The following is a 12392-nucleotide window of genomic DNA, read 5'->3' as shown; positions in this document are numbered from 1 at the left end:
ATAATTTTAATTTTATGGTTTATCCTTTTCACTTTCTTAAATGTCCTTTGAAACTCAGAATATATTAATTTTGATAAGTCCAATTTATTTTTTCTTTTGTTGCTTGTACCTTTGTCATATCTAAGAAATTATAAGATCAAATGCATTCCTATATTTTCTCCTAAGCGTTTTATAATTTTCTCTTTTAAATTTAGATCTGCAACCCATTTTGAGATAGTTTGTGTAGCCTGTGGCAGAGGTCCTACATTATTCTTTTGCATGTGAATATTGAATTGTCACAGCACTATTTGTAAAAAACAAAAGAACAAAAAACTATTTCTTTCCCATTGATTTTCTTGACATTTTTGTCAAAAAAAATCAATTGACCATAAATTGGATGGTTTATTTCTGGACTCTTGTTATGCCAGTAACACACTGTCTTAATTACTCTAGCTTTGTAGTAAATTTTGAAATTTGGGAGTGTAGTTCTCCACATTTGTTGTTCTTCCGCAAAATCAAAATATGTAATTTATTATGTTTAATAAAATTAGTTATAAGGTAGAATTTATACCTCCCTATTTTCTCACTGTTTTCTGAATGTTGTAGGTGTTTTCTTTGCCCCCTTATTCATACATACTGACTTATATTGTATTAAATATAATGTGGGATTTTAATTACCTTTTTATTTATTATACTGTATTTTTAAAGTTAGTTTCTTTTTATTATTTGCCCTGGAATTAAAGGTAATGTCTTAACTTAAAGAAATTCAGTTTGGGTTAACACAAACTAAATTCTAATCCTATGTAATAAAAGCCTAAAATGCAAATCAACCAAACAGCGGAATGACCAGTGGAACGATTGGTCACTATGACACACACTGACCACCAGAGGGCAGATACTCAATGCAGGAGCTTCCCCCAGTCCGTAGGCCCCAGGCCAGCCAAGGCAGGTGCCAGCGGGGCCCCCCAATCGCCCTGCCTGTCCCCCACAGAGGGAGGTGACAAGCGGCAGAGGCGGGAAGCAGGCAGCACCAGGCAAGCAGGCGGCACCAGGCCGGCCATGGCGGGTGCCAGCAAGGGCCCCCTGATCACCTCGTGGTCACCCCACAGATCGGCCCTGATCACCGCCAGGTCTAGGGACCCTACCCATGCACGAATTTCATGCACCGGGCCTCTAATAGTATATAAAAGTGTTGCTCCAAAATAGCTTCTGTTCTTTGTACTATTATTATCATACAAATTATATATTTACTAGAGGCCTGGTGCATGAAATTCATGCACTGGGAGGGGGTGTTTCTGCCCAGTCTGCACCCTCTCCAATCTGGGACCCCTCCGGGGATGTTCGACTTCCAGTTTAGGCCCGATTCTTGTGGCAGTCGGACATCCCTCTCACAATCCAGGACTGCTGGCTCCCAACTGCTCGCCCGCCTGCCTGCCTAATTGCCTAACTGCTTTTCTACCTGCCAGCCTGATCACCCCCTAATCACTCCCTGCCTGCCTGATCAATGCCTAACTGCTCCCCTGCTGGCCTGGTTGCTCCTAACTGCCCTCCCCTGCAGGCCTAGTCACCCCCAACTGACTTCCTCTGCAGGCCCGGTCATGCCCAATTGCCCTCCCATGCAGGCCCAGTCCCCCCCAACTGCCGTCCCCTGCAGACCTGGTCGCCCCCCCAACTGCCCTCCCCTGCCAGCCTGGTCACCCCCAACTGCCCTCCCCTGCTGGCCTGGTCACCCCTAACTACCCTCCCCCTGTTTTCCTGATCACCCACAACTGCCCTCCCCTGCTGGCCATCTTGTGGTGGCCATCTTTTGACCACATGGGGGTGGCCATCTTGTGTGAGGGTGTGACAGTCAATTTGCATATTACCTCTTTATTATATAGGATGTAATAGGGGTTCATCAATACAGGTTATTACTATTACTCTATGATATTATATTTTGGAACAGATAGAAGAGTTAAAAACACAAATGCATTTATACAGTGTTTTATGTTTACTTACGCAGTTACTTTTCCCAGATTATTTCTTTGTATAGATTCAAGTTACTGTCTATAGTGTCTTCCATTTCAGACCAAAGGACTTAGGAGTTCCCTTAGTATTTCTTATATGGAAGTTCTGCTAGTTGTCTGGTTTTTGTTTTTTAAGGCTAACACCTTAAGCTATGGAGAGGAGGATATGAATAAAGTAAGTTAAAACACTACAGAGCTCATTTTTCTTACCATCTTCAGACATTTTCCTGAATAAGTGTTCCTTGGATTGTTTCAAGTCTGGCGTTAATTTCCAGAGTTCTGAAAAAGTTGATTTTGACAAATTTTGCCAGTGTTCTCTTTGCATTTTGGAGGTCCACCATTACAGAAGTGTTCTGTGTCTCATGGATACTTATGATAAGACATGGAAAACTGGCATTCTGTCATCTGAAAAATAACAGAATATTGGGTTCTCTGTTTATCCTCAATCTGGATCTTTCCATTTGTATGGGGATCTGCCTCATGTTACTTTTCCCTGTGCTCCAACTCAGATTTTAATTTTACTTCATTTTTAATAAAAATTGTATATATTCAAGCTGTACAACATGATGATTTGATATACATAGTGAAATGATTATTATAGTCAAGCTAGCTAGGTACCATTTTTTGTTGTGATGAAAGCACCTAAAATATACTCCTTTAGCAAATGCCCAATGTTCCATGTAGTATTAACTATAGTCATCGTGATGTACATAAGATCTCTAAACTTATTTATCTTACAGAACTGCACCTTTGTACCATTTGGCAAACACCTGCTCATTATCCCCAAGCCCCCACCCCTAGTAGCCTGTATTGTATTATCTGCTTCTATGTATTTAATCTTTATAGATTCTATATATAAATGAGATCATGCAACTTTTTCCTTTCTATGTATGGCTTATTATAGGTTTTAAAATTAGTAGAAAATAAGTTACCTTTAGTCATAAGTTTGATTTTTACCTTAACATACTTCTAATAGTAATTTATTTAGAAAGGCCAACTTGAAAATAAAATTATTACAAAACTTAAACCTTTGTAACATAGTTATCAAATACTTACTGATAAGAGAATTCTGTTTCCTCCTCTGGGGAAATTCTCTCACTGTCACTTATGATAACATGAGACATTAAATTATAAACAAATATTATTGTTCATTATTATGACCAATAAAATAAGAAACAATATAGATTTGATAATTGAATAGATGGTTGTATTAAATAAAACATCCCCTGATATTGTGATATATTCCCTTAGCAGTGAATTCATCCATTCTGATTACTAGAGCAAACTAGTAATTTAGTAAGTTAAGCTTATATAGTTCATTTTCCTAGAAACACTTATTTTCAGCTCTGTTTACTTGTAATAACAAGCTAATTTTAAAAAATTCAAAAACTTATGTTGAAGGCCACTATAAAGTACCCAATGATTTTATTTATCGGTGTTTATTTGACTATGCTTAGTGTCATGGCATACCTTTTTAAAAATTCACATAGCAAGAGATTTTTAAACTGATTTAAGTCTTTCCCCAGATTCTGCCTGATGTTATTTATCCTTGAGAATAAAAGTGACCAAGATATAGTATGAAATCAGTCCAAGGAGCTAAATACACTTAAATTCTGATCTGAGCTTTATAGAGATAAATTAATAGTAGATAAATTATTGTAGAAGCACCTTGATACTTAACACTTCTTGAATTCTGTGTTTCTATCTGTAGAAGGCCTCCATACACAGTGATTGAGATAGTTAAATTAAATAATGTACACAAACCAACTAATGTATAGATGCTAAACATAATACATTTTCCTTCCTTACCTACACTATAGAAATTCTAGAAAAGATAAATGTAAAAGGGAATGACTGCCTTTATTTGATGGACCATCCCTCGGTTAAAAGTGGGACTTATAATAAATTCCATTTTAAAAATTTATGATTCCAATGAATTATATTCAAAGACTAACAGTCCCTAATTCTCATTCAAGCAGTCAGTTACTTGATCATGTATTGATTTAACAACAAATATATATTGAGTTACCACTAAAAGCTTGGAATTAAGGATATAATGGTAGAGAAAAGAAGGATGGTTGCTACGTGCAAGAAGCTTCAGTCTAGTGAGAACACCTGAAAAGTAACAAACAAAACCTCTCTATAATGCTTAAATTCCATAATAATCAGATATTATTATAAATACACTAGAGGCCCGGTGCACAAATTTTGTGCTCGGGTACGGTCCCTAGGCCTGGCCAGCAATCAGAGCCAATCGGGGCCTTCCTTCCCCAGCTGCCAGCTACCTGCCAGGGCCTTCCTTCATTCCGTGCCACCCCCTGGTGGTCAGCGCACGTCATAGCGAGCAATCGAATTCCAGCCGAACTCCTGAGGGGACACTTTGCATATTTGCCTTTTATAGAGAGAGATAAGAAAAGATACAGAATGATGGCAAATAACTGCAGGAGGGTGGTGCATTGAGGGAGGGTGGTCATAGCAGGTCTCCCTGAGGAGAATGACATCTGGGTCAAGACGAAGAATGGGAAGTAGGGGCCATACCACAAGCTGGGGAAACAATTTCCAGGCATAGGGAAGATAAAGTGCCAAGTCTCAAAAATGGGGAAACCTGCAGGAGGGTGGTGCATTGAGGGAGGGTGGTCATAGGAGGTCTCCCTGAGGAGAATGACATCTGGGTCAAGACTTGAAGAATGGGAAGTAGGGGCCATACCAAAAGCTGGGGAAACAATTTCCAGGCATAGAGAAGATAAAGTGCCAAGTCTCAAAAATGGGGAAAATCTTAGCCTATTCAAGAAACAGAAAGGAGCCTAACAAACCATTAGAAAAGTGATGTGAAAGAAATTGATAATTTTGAGCAGGAACCAGTATAGGCAGGGTGTTGTAACTAAAGGTGTTTGGATTTTGTCCTAAGTGCAGTGGGAAAGCAATGGTGTGGCTTGATCTGATTTGTGTTCTATAAAGATAATTCTGTCTGCTCCGTTGAGAATGAATTTCAAAAGGCCAAATATGCATATATAGGACATACCCACCACTTCACACATTGTCTCAAGAGGACTGTGAGAAATGGAAACATGGTATTTGGCCAAGTTCCTGTCATGTGGTGGCAGAGAAGCTTGTGACCGAATACGAGCCCCCCAAAGGTCTTTGATGACCAGATGGTGAAGAGACCACCTTTCCTCTCCATGCTGCCTGCTTGGTCTCTGCACAGCAGCTGCCCAGAACCTGTAACAGCGTGTAGAGATGCACAAAGGATGGGACCTAGAGAGCAATGCCAATTTCCCATTCCCTAGGGACAGCTACCTCAATGTAATCACTTTCATACAAGATATAGTTTCATATTCAGTTATGTGAGATAGTCCAAGTATAAAAATATTCACTGTGTAAAATAGTCACTGGGTAGGAACAATTCATTTTTATTACTCATGTAGTACCATGAATGTATATTTTATGTAAATATTATTCAGCCCTTTGCTAGGTCAGATTTCTTTTGCACATGTATATTTGGTATATTCCATTAGTGCCAGGTTTCTTGTGTACATGGGTGTTGTTGATGAAGGATTATAACCCTGTGATATCTGATCACCAAAAATTGAATCAATTGATAATAATCTTTCCCCTTCCTGCAGCATTCCTTAGTTAACATGCTACAGGGTTTCAAAGCTAGAGTTCTGTTGTCACATTACACTTCCATAGGACTTGTAATAAATGAGAAGCAAAGAGTGCAATGAATTTAGCCTTTAAGATGCAAGATATTGATTGACATGTTGTGCTAACATGAGTGAAAGACAACGATAGTACAGTAATTAGTGCAAGCCTTCCGTTTTGCGTTTATCATCTTGAAGGAAAGAAACAGGAAATAACAAGGCAACACTAAGAAAAATAAAGAGCAAAAAGGACAATTCAATTACAGGAAAAGGTAATAATTTTGTTATATTGATTGAGACTATATAAAGAAGTTATTGTTTTGTTCTATTGTAAAGGAAAAGAGCATGAAATTGTTGATCCTGCCAAAACCCACTCATTTATTTAATGGTTGCCAAATACAGCTCTCAATATTCTGCTAGAGATTTGACAGTTACGGTTTTGCCAAGGTTGTTTGGGAACACTTCATACTTCCCCATATGTTGTTAGAAGACAACCCTAGAACATAGGATATAAGAGCCAGGCTGGAAATGCAGCTCTTTGTGGGATCTGTTTTGTGTTATTGTTGTTGTTGTTCTTGTTCTTGTTAAGTTTTCATATAATGAATATTAATCTGTGTCCCTTTCCTGATCTGAGAGTGATGGAGGGAATGGTGCAAATTTAAGAGGCCAAGGTAACATTGGCAGCCCAAATTAGAATCCACTTTTCTTTCCAAAATCGAACCAACAGCAGTTATTAAATTAAAGCACTTTGTGAGGTCCTGTTTTACATAGTCTCAATTTATTTCCAGGAGGAATTTTAGACCTTATTGTTGATTCACCACAAACCGATGCAGTCCAGCTAACTACAAAGGGAGTGGGTCTGAGCAAGACAAGGAATTCTACCTACTTCTCCTGTGGAGGATCTTTTCTGATGAGGGTGAAGTTGTTGGTGTTGGAGTGAGTGATTGCTCAGATTCTCCTGGGCTTAGTCTGGCATTGCTTACGGAAGCTTTTATTGTTATTAATATTTAACATTGACTGGAGGCCAACAGTGCTCTAGGTGATGAATACAACAGTGAGCTAACTCTGGTCTTTGTCCAACTGGATAATTTCCAATTATACAACTAGGGAATGGAACTTGCTCTATATAAATATAGGGATAAATAGGACAGTGTTGGGGAAAAATAAGTAGTCATTAATATTCTTTGACCTCTGACAAATTTTCATTGTATCTTTAAAAAACTGGTTAATTTTTTAAGGAAAACATTTAAATTTTCTAATTTTGGTTTGTCTTCTCAGCTACTTGCACTAAAACATTTATTGAAGTTATTAAGAATAATATATTCTGAAGGTGATACAGCAAAATTATAATAAGTTGGATAGATTACTCAAGTTTAACTTATATGAACAGTTATTGTTAATTTTGTGGATAATTTTGTGGATAAATGACCATTATATTCTCACATTTTTGACTTGTTATTAAAATTATACTAATCAAAAACATCAGAGTATCTTATCAAAAAGAAAAAACCAAAGCAAAGACAAGTCAATGTTAAAGAAGCTGCTGTTTTTTTTCTTCAAATATCCTTCCTAAAAGCAGAAATTATTTTACTGCTAAGACTTTAGGGGATGTGTATTGGTTCATCCCCTTGTCCTCTGTGTGCGAAAAAGGATTGATTTACATCCTGCCTTTCTCCTGTTTGCTCCCATAATTGATATAGCACTGGATGAGAATAATCCATTAATAGCCACGCGTGTGGTTTTAAAGGAAGTGGAGCTACGGAAAGCATTAAACTAACAAACAGAATGCAGTGTGTTTTATTTATTTATCATTATCCTAAGAGAAATAGGTTGGAGGTGTCATTGTAATATAATCTTATGCTATTAGGTTCGTAATGTTTTGTGTGTTTCATTGTTCTCTTTTGCATGTCAAGATTATTTGGGCAAACATTTAGAAATTCCTAAGAATGTCACATCGAAAACCATATCTTTCCAATTACCCTTTTCTTGTCTTTCTGGCAAACATTTAAGTGCACTTGTTTTATTCCTTCTTAACTGTGATCCTTTAGCAGAGAACTGTGTCTTATTCCTCTAGCTGTTCTTGTGTCTAAAGCATAATGGGCACACAGTAAAATACTTTGTTAAACTTATTTGATTTTAGATTGAATTTTACATTGTTTTTGTGAAGAACTCAACTTCAGAAAATCTCATATCTATATTAAAATTTAGTTTAGAGATGATAAAGGATAAAATGAGCAAGAAAATTAGAAAGTCATTTTGCCAAAAAAAATATATGAAAGGTGTATACAGACAATTTTTGGTGAAATATGTAATTACATATAAATTAGCCTTTTTCATTATATCAAGGATCATCTTTCAGTTAAAAAGTAACAGTTAAATTTAACACATGCTTATTATAGGATTGTTACAGAATACACTAAAGAGAAAAAGGTTAAAATAAAAATAATGTGCACTTTCCTTAGTCATAGAAAACTTCCATTTACCATATTTCCCCTTTTTAATTATTTTGCTTTTTTATTTTTTCAATAAAAATTTATATTTAATATTATTTGGTATTATTTTTAGGTGTATAGCATAGTGGTTAGAAAATCATACACTTTAAAAAGTGTACCACTGATATTTCCAGTACCCGTCTGGCACCATACATAATTATTACAATGTTACTGCCTATATCCCCTATGCTATACTCTACATCCCCTTGACTATTTTGTAACTACCAATCTGTACATCTCAATCCCTTCATTTTTTCACCCAGCCCCGTAGTCTGTTTTCTGTATCTATGAGTCCATGTACCGGTGGATTTTGGTTCTTCTATACTGTTTGACATATACCTACTTTTTATTTTTCAAATACAAGGTCCTAGTATGCATAAAATCTTGTCATAACTTTCTTACTTGACATACTTTTCATTTTTCATGCTATTAACTATTCCTTATGGCAATGCTTTTATGTCTTCATATTTAAGCATGATTTTATCAAACCAATTTTCTGTATTTGACTTTTTTAAAATTATCCTCTGTCGTAACCAATTTAGGCCCAGCCAGCATGGCTCAATGGTTGAGTGTCTACCTAAGAACCAGGAGGTCATGGTTCAATTCCCGGTTGAGACAAATGCCCCAGTTTCAGGCAAATTCCCCTAGTGTGGGGCATGCAGGAGGCAGCCAATCAATGATTCTCTCTCATCATTGATGTTTCTATCTCTCTCTCCTCTCCCTTCCTCTCTAAAATCAATAAAAATATATTTGAAAAAAAAATTTAGGATGAACATTTTGGTAGCTACCAGTAGATCTTTCTGCATGCCCCTCTTCTAACAAAATCTTTTATAAGTATGCTCAAACACATGTGTGTCATAATCAGTAACCATTCACAAAATTGTTAAAAATATACATCTAAAATAATTACTTCATTTTTATATTTGGAACAGCATTTGGTTAGAAGAAATCACATGGATTGACCAGCAAATTAAATTTTGTAAATTAATTTTTCCACCACAGGGTCTTGGTTGTCAACTTTTATTTCAAATTTCTAGCATGCATATTTGATAGCTCCTCAAACATTAGCCTGTCAGGTGCCAGGTGCTGTTCTAGTAAAAACAGGATGAAGATCACCAAGTTTTTATGCTTGACGTTCTCACAGTTTCTGGAAACAGATTTGTTTTAGAGAAATGAGGCGGCTTGCAGACACAGAGCCAAGATAAGGCTTAACTTTGCTGCAGTTCCTGCCAGTACACATAAAAGTAACTTGACAATAAGTGAAGAAATGAAGTAATCATAAATGATAATAAAATAATAATAGATGAAGAAAGGACTAAGTGCATGATAAGTACTAAAAATTATTTAGCTATTTAATGATAACTATATTACCTATCATTATCACTATTGCTAGACATTAATGTCTTCATGACGCTTACTATTTATCTTAAGTTAAACAGCATTAAATGCACAGTAGCATCTATTAGAATTCTCTATAAAGAGATAATGAAGATTCTGAATGAATAGAGATTTGATTTACCAAAACTTATATTACAAAGTAAAAACATAATTTACTATTATAGAACTATCAAAGAACAATTGAGTTAGCATGATCTGTTAGGTGTCTTTTTGTTTGAAATCCTTCCTATGTTTTGGTATTTGGTGTATCCAAAATACTGTAATGAGGCATTCATAGCTGCTGACACAAATAATGTTGTCATAAGTACACAATCATTTTGGATCATGCTTAAGTTTTTGCCATAAATATAGCTTGATATAACAATATTTAATGATACATAGATTTCACCATTGTTGATGTAGCTTTAATTTCAGAAAGGTGCTTTAGTCCAGTGGTTGCCAACCTTTCAGGCCTCAAGGATCACCAGTGGTCTGCAGACCACCGATTGGTGACCGCTGCTTAGTCCATCTATTTAAAAGTTCCTTCAAAAAGTTCTTAATTTCGTTTTTAAACAATTTTATGTTTAGGCCTCATACTATGGATTACTTGACATTTAGAGATATTTTGGTTTACCCTATCCTTGGAGTGATCAGTATTTTCACTATCATGCTGATTTTTTCCAATCAATGTGACAGTGAGCGATGTCACTATTCATTTCTGTGAGTCAACATGAAAAATTGCATGGGTGGAATAGTCTAGCAGGTAACGTTCAGGTGCTGTTGGTTGTCAAAGAGAAGAGTTCTAGGAAAAGTAAAACCAGTAGTCAGCTCCTTCCCCACAGCAGGCTAATCAACCAGCCCAGGTGGTTTTGTATCCTACTCATGCAGTAACTATTGCTTGTGTCCATGCCATGTAAACTAAGTCTATCATGTTCAGGATAGGGAACACACCTTTACATCCTTAGCAAGGAAGTAGTAGAGTCAGCCTCATAATGAGGGCGTTGGCATTTGTAGGGGTTTGTATCCCTGGTTTAGACCAATTAGTTTAATTTTCTAATTCTGTATATTCAAGGGCTTTCTGGAGAATGGATTTAAGTGTTATTGACAGAATTATATATAGGTTATAGGGTTATGATGAAAATTATTGAATATCTCAATTCTGTGTTTGTGGATTTAAAGAAAGAATAAAGTATAGAGAGTAAATTATGCAAACACTTACTGAAAGCTACTTGTTTTTTATTTAAGTATTTCATGGATTTGTTTTCTATGAGGAAGTGAAATAAATGTGTAGTTATATTCCAAACTGCTTCATCCTAAAGTCTATTTACATAAAGAACAAAGGAAACCTAACAGATCATGCTAATTGAGATAATTCTAAAAGACTATTGAGTAAAGAGTGCCTTCTATGATATTTTTAAATATTCATTAAATTAATTTAGAACTAAAAATGTTTCTGTATTTTAAAATTATTGTTTTATTATCTCTGTATTATTATGACAGTGAGCAATATTTTTTCTTCCTGTAACAATGATAAGCTCCATTGACATAACCCTCAAATATTCTCTATGCTCACTAGACTTGGGCATTGACTAGGTGCTGAAGAGAAAATGTGTTTTTAAAAAGTTTAACGAAGTTTAAGGCCTACATCCTATCTGTAGAACCTTACAATCTAATTTGAGAGAAATGAGTTGAACAGAATAAAACAATTAACAGTATAAATTAGTTTAATAAAGTCTCAAATATTATATTCATGTCATAATAAATATTGAGAAAGAAGAAAATAATAAAGTCACTGTATTCTGAAAAGTATTTTAGGATTCCCTGAAAAGAAATATGCAAGGTTATTTAAAGAAGAATGTTTTCAAGATGACTTTAAGGGGAAGATTTTTATGAGAGCATACTAGAACAAAGAATTTTTAAAATGTGAACCTTGTGATAATGGCAAAGAGAATTTATTGAGGAACTTTTGAAGGAGAAATTATTGTATTTGATATAGTACCTGTGGAATATTGAATTACTTTGTCAATGCTGTGTGGAATAAATTATGGGAGGAAGGGTGAAGTGATGTACATAGACAAGGGTTACCAATTAGGAAAATGATGCTTTTGGTAAGATGTGAAATAATAAGACCACCACTGTAGAAGTGAGAGAGAGAATAGCAACTATTAGTTTGAGGTGGTAGCGTTGGTGAATGAATGTAGGAGAATCTATTTAATAAAGAGAATTCCACCTGAGAGTAAGGGAAAAGCTTTTTATTTTTAAAGGTTTTGAGACTAATAAAAACATTGAATTTGAGACACTACAAAGATCCTGAAGGTCAAGGTGATGAAGGTTGGAGATGTAGATTTTGATGATAACCAACTAAGAATATGTGAACAGGTTCAGTTTGAATTGCTTCAGCATCCAAGGTTATTTGTATAGTAATAGATTTGAATATTAAATATTTAGTTATTTAAATATTTAGGTACTTTAATATTTATATATTTAAACAGATTCTATTAGTGCCTATGTGTTTCCAATACCCCCCAAAAGGAGGTGATTTATATGAACCACAGAGATAGGTAATCTCTATATGAACCAGAGAGTAAAGTTGTTGACAGCTAAACTTTGTACATATATTTAGTATGTATCAGAGCAAGAAGCAGAAATACAACCAGAAAGGAAGACAGAAAAAGAATGAACTTGGGATTACAATAAAGAAGAAATTGTGATATAATAAAAGCTAGAAGCTTAGAGAATGTCACGAAAGAATTGGTTTTGTCCACAATTAAGACAGCATCTTCAAAAGATCATGTTTTTTGACCTGTACTTCTGTATGAGAAAAGAACAACAACAAAAACAAGATCTTGAAAACTGCTGGGGTAAATCAATTCATATATATAAATAAATATATATAA

This window comes from Myotis brandtii, unplaced genomic scaffold, assembly GCF_000412655.1.
Source record: "Myotis brandtii unplaced genomic scaffold, ASM41265v1 scaffold32, whole genome shotgun sequence".
NCBI lineage: Eukaryota > Metazoa > Chordata > Mammalia > Chiroptera > Vespertilionidae > Myotis > Myotis brandtii.
The sequence above is the reverse complement of the archived record's forward strand: the minus strand, read 5'-3'. Positions refer to the sequence as shown.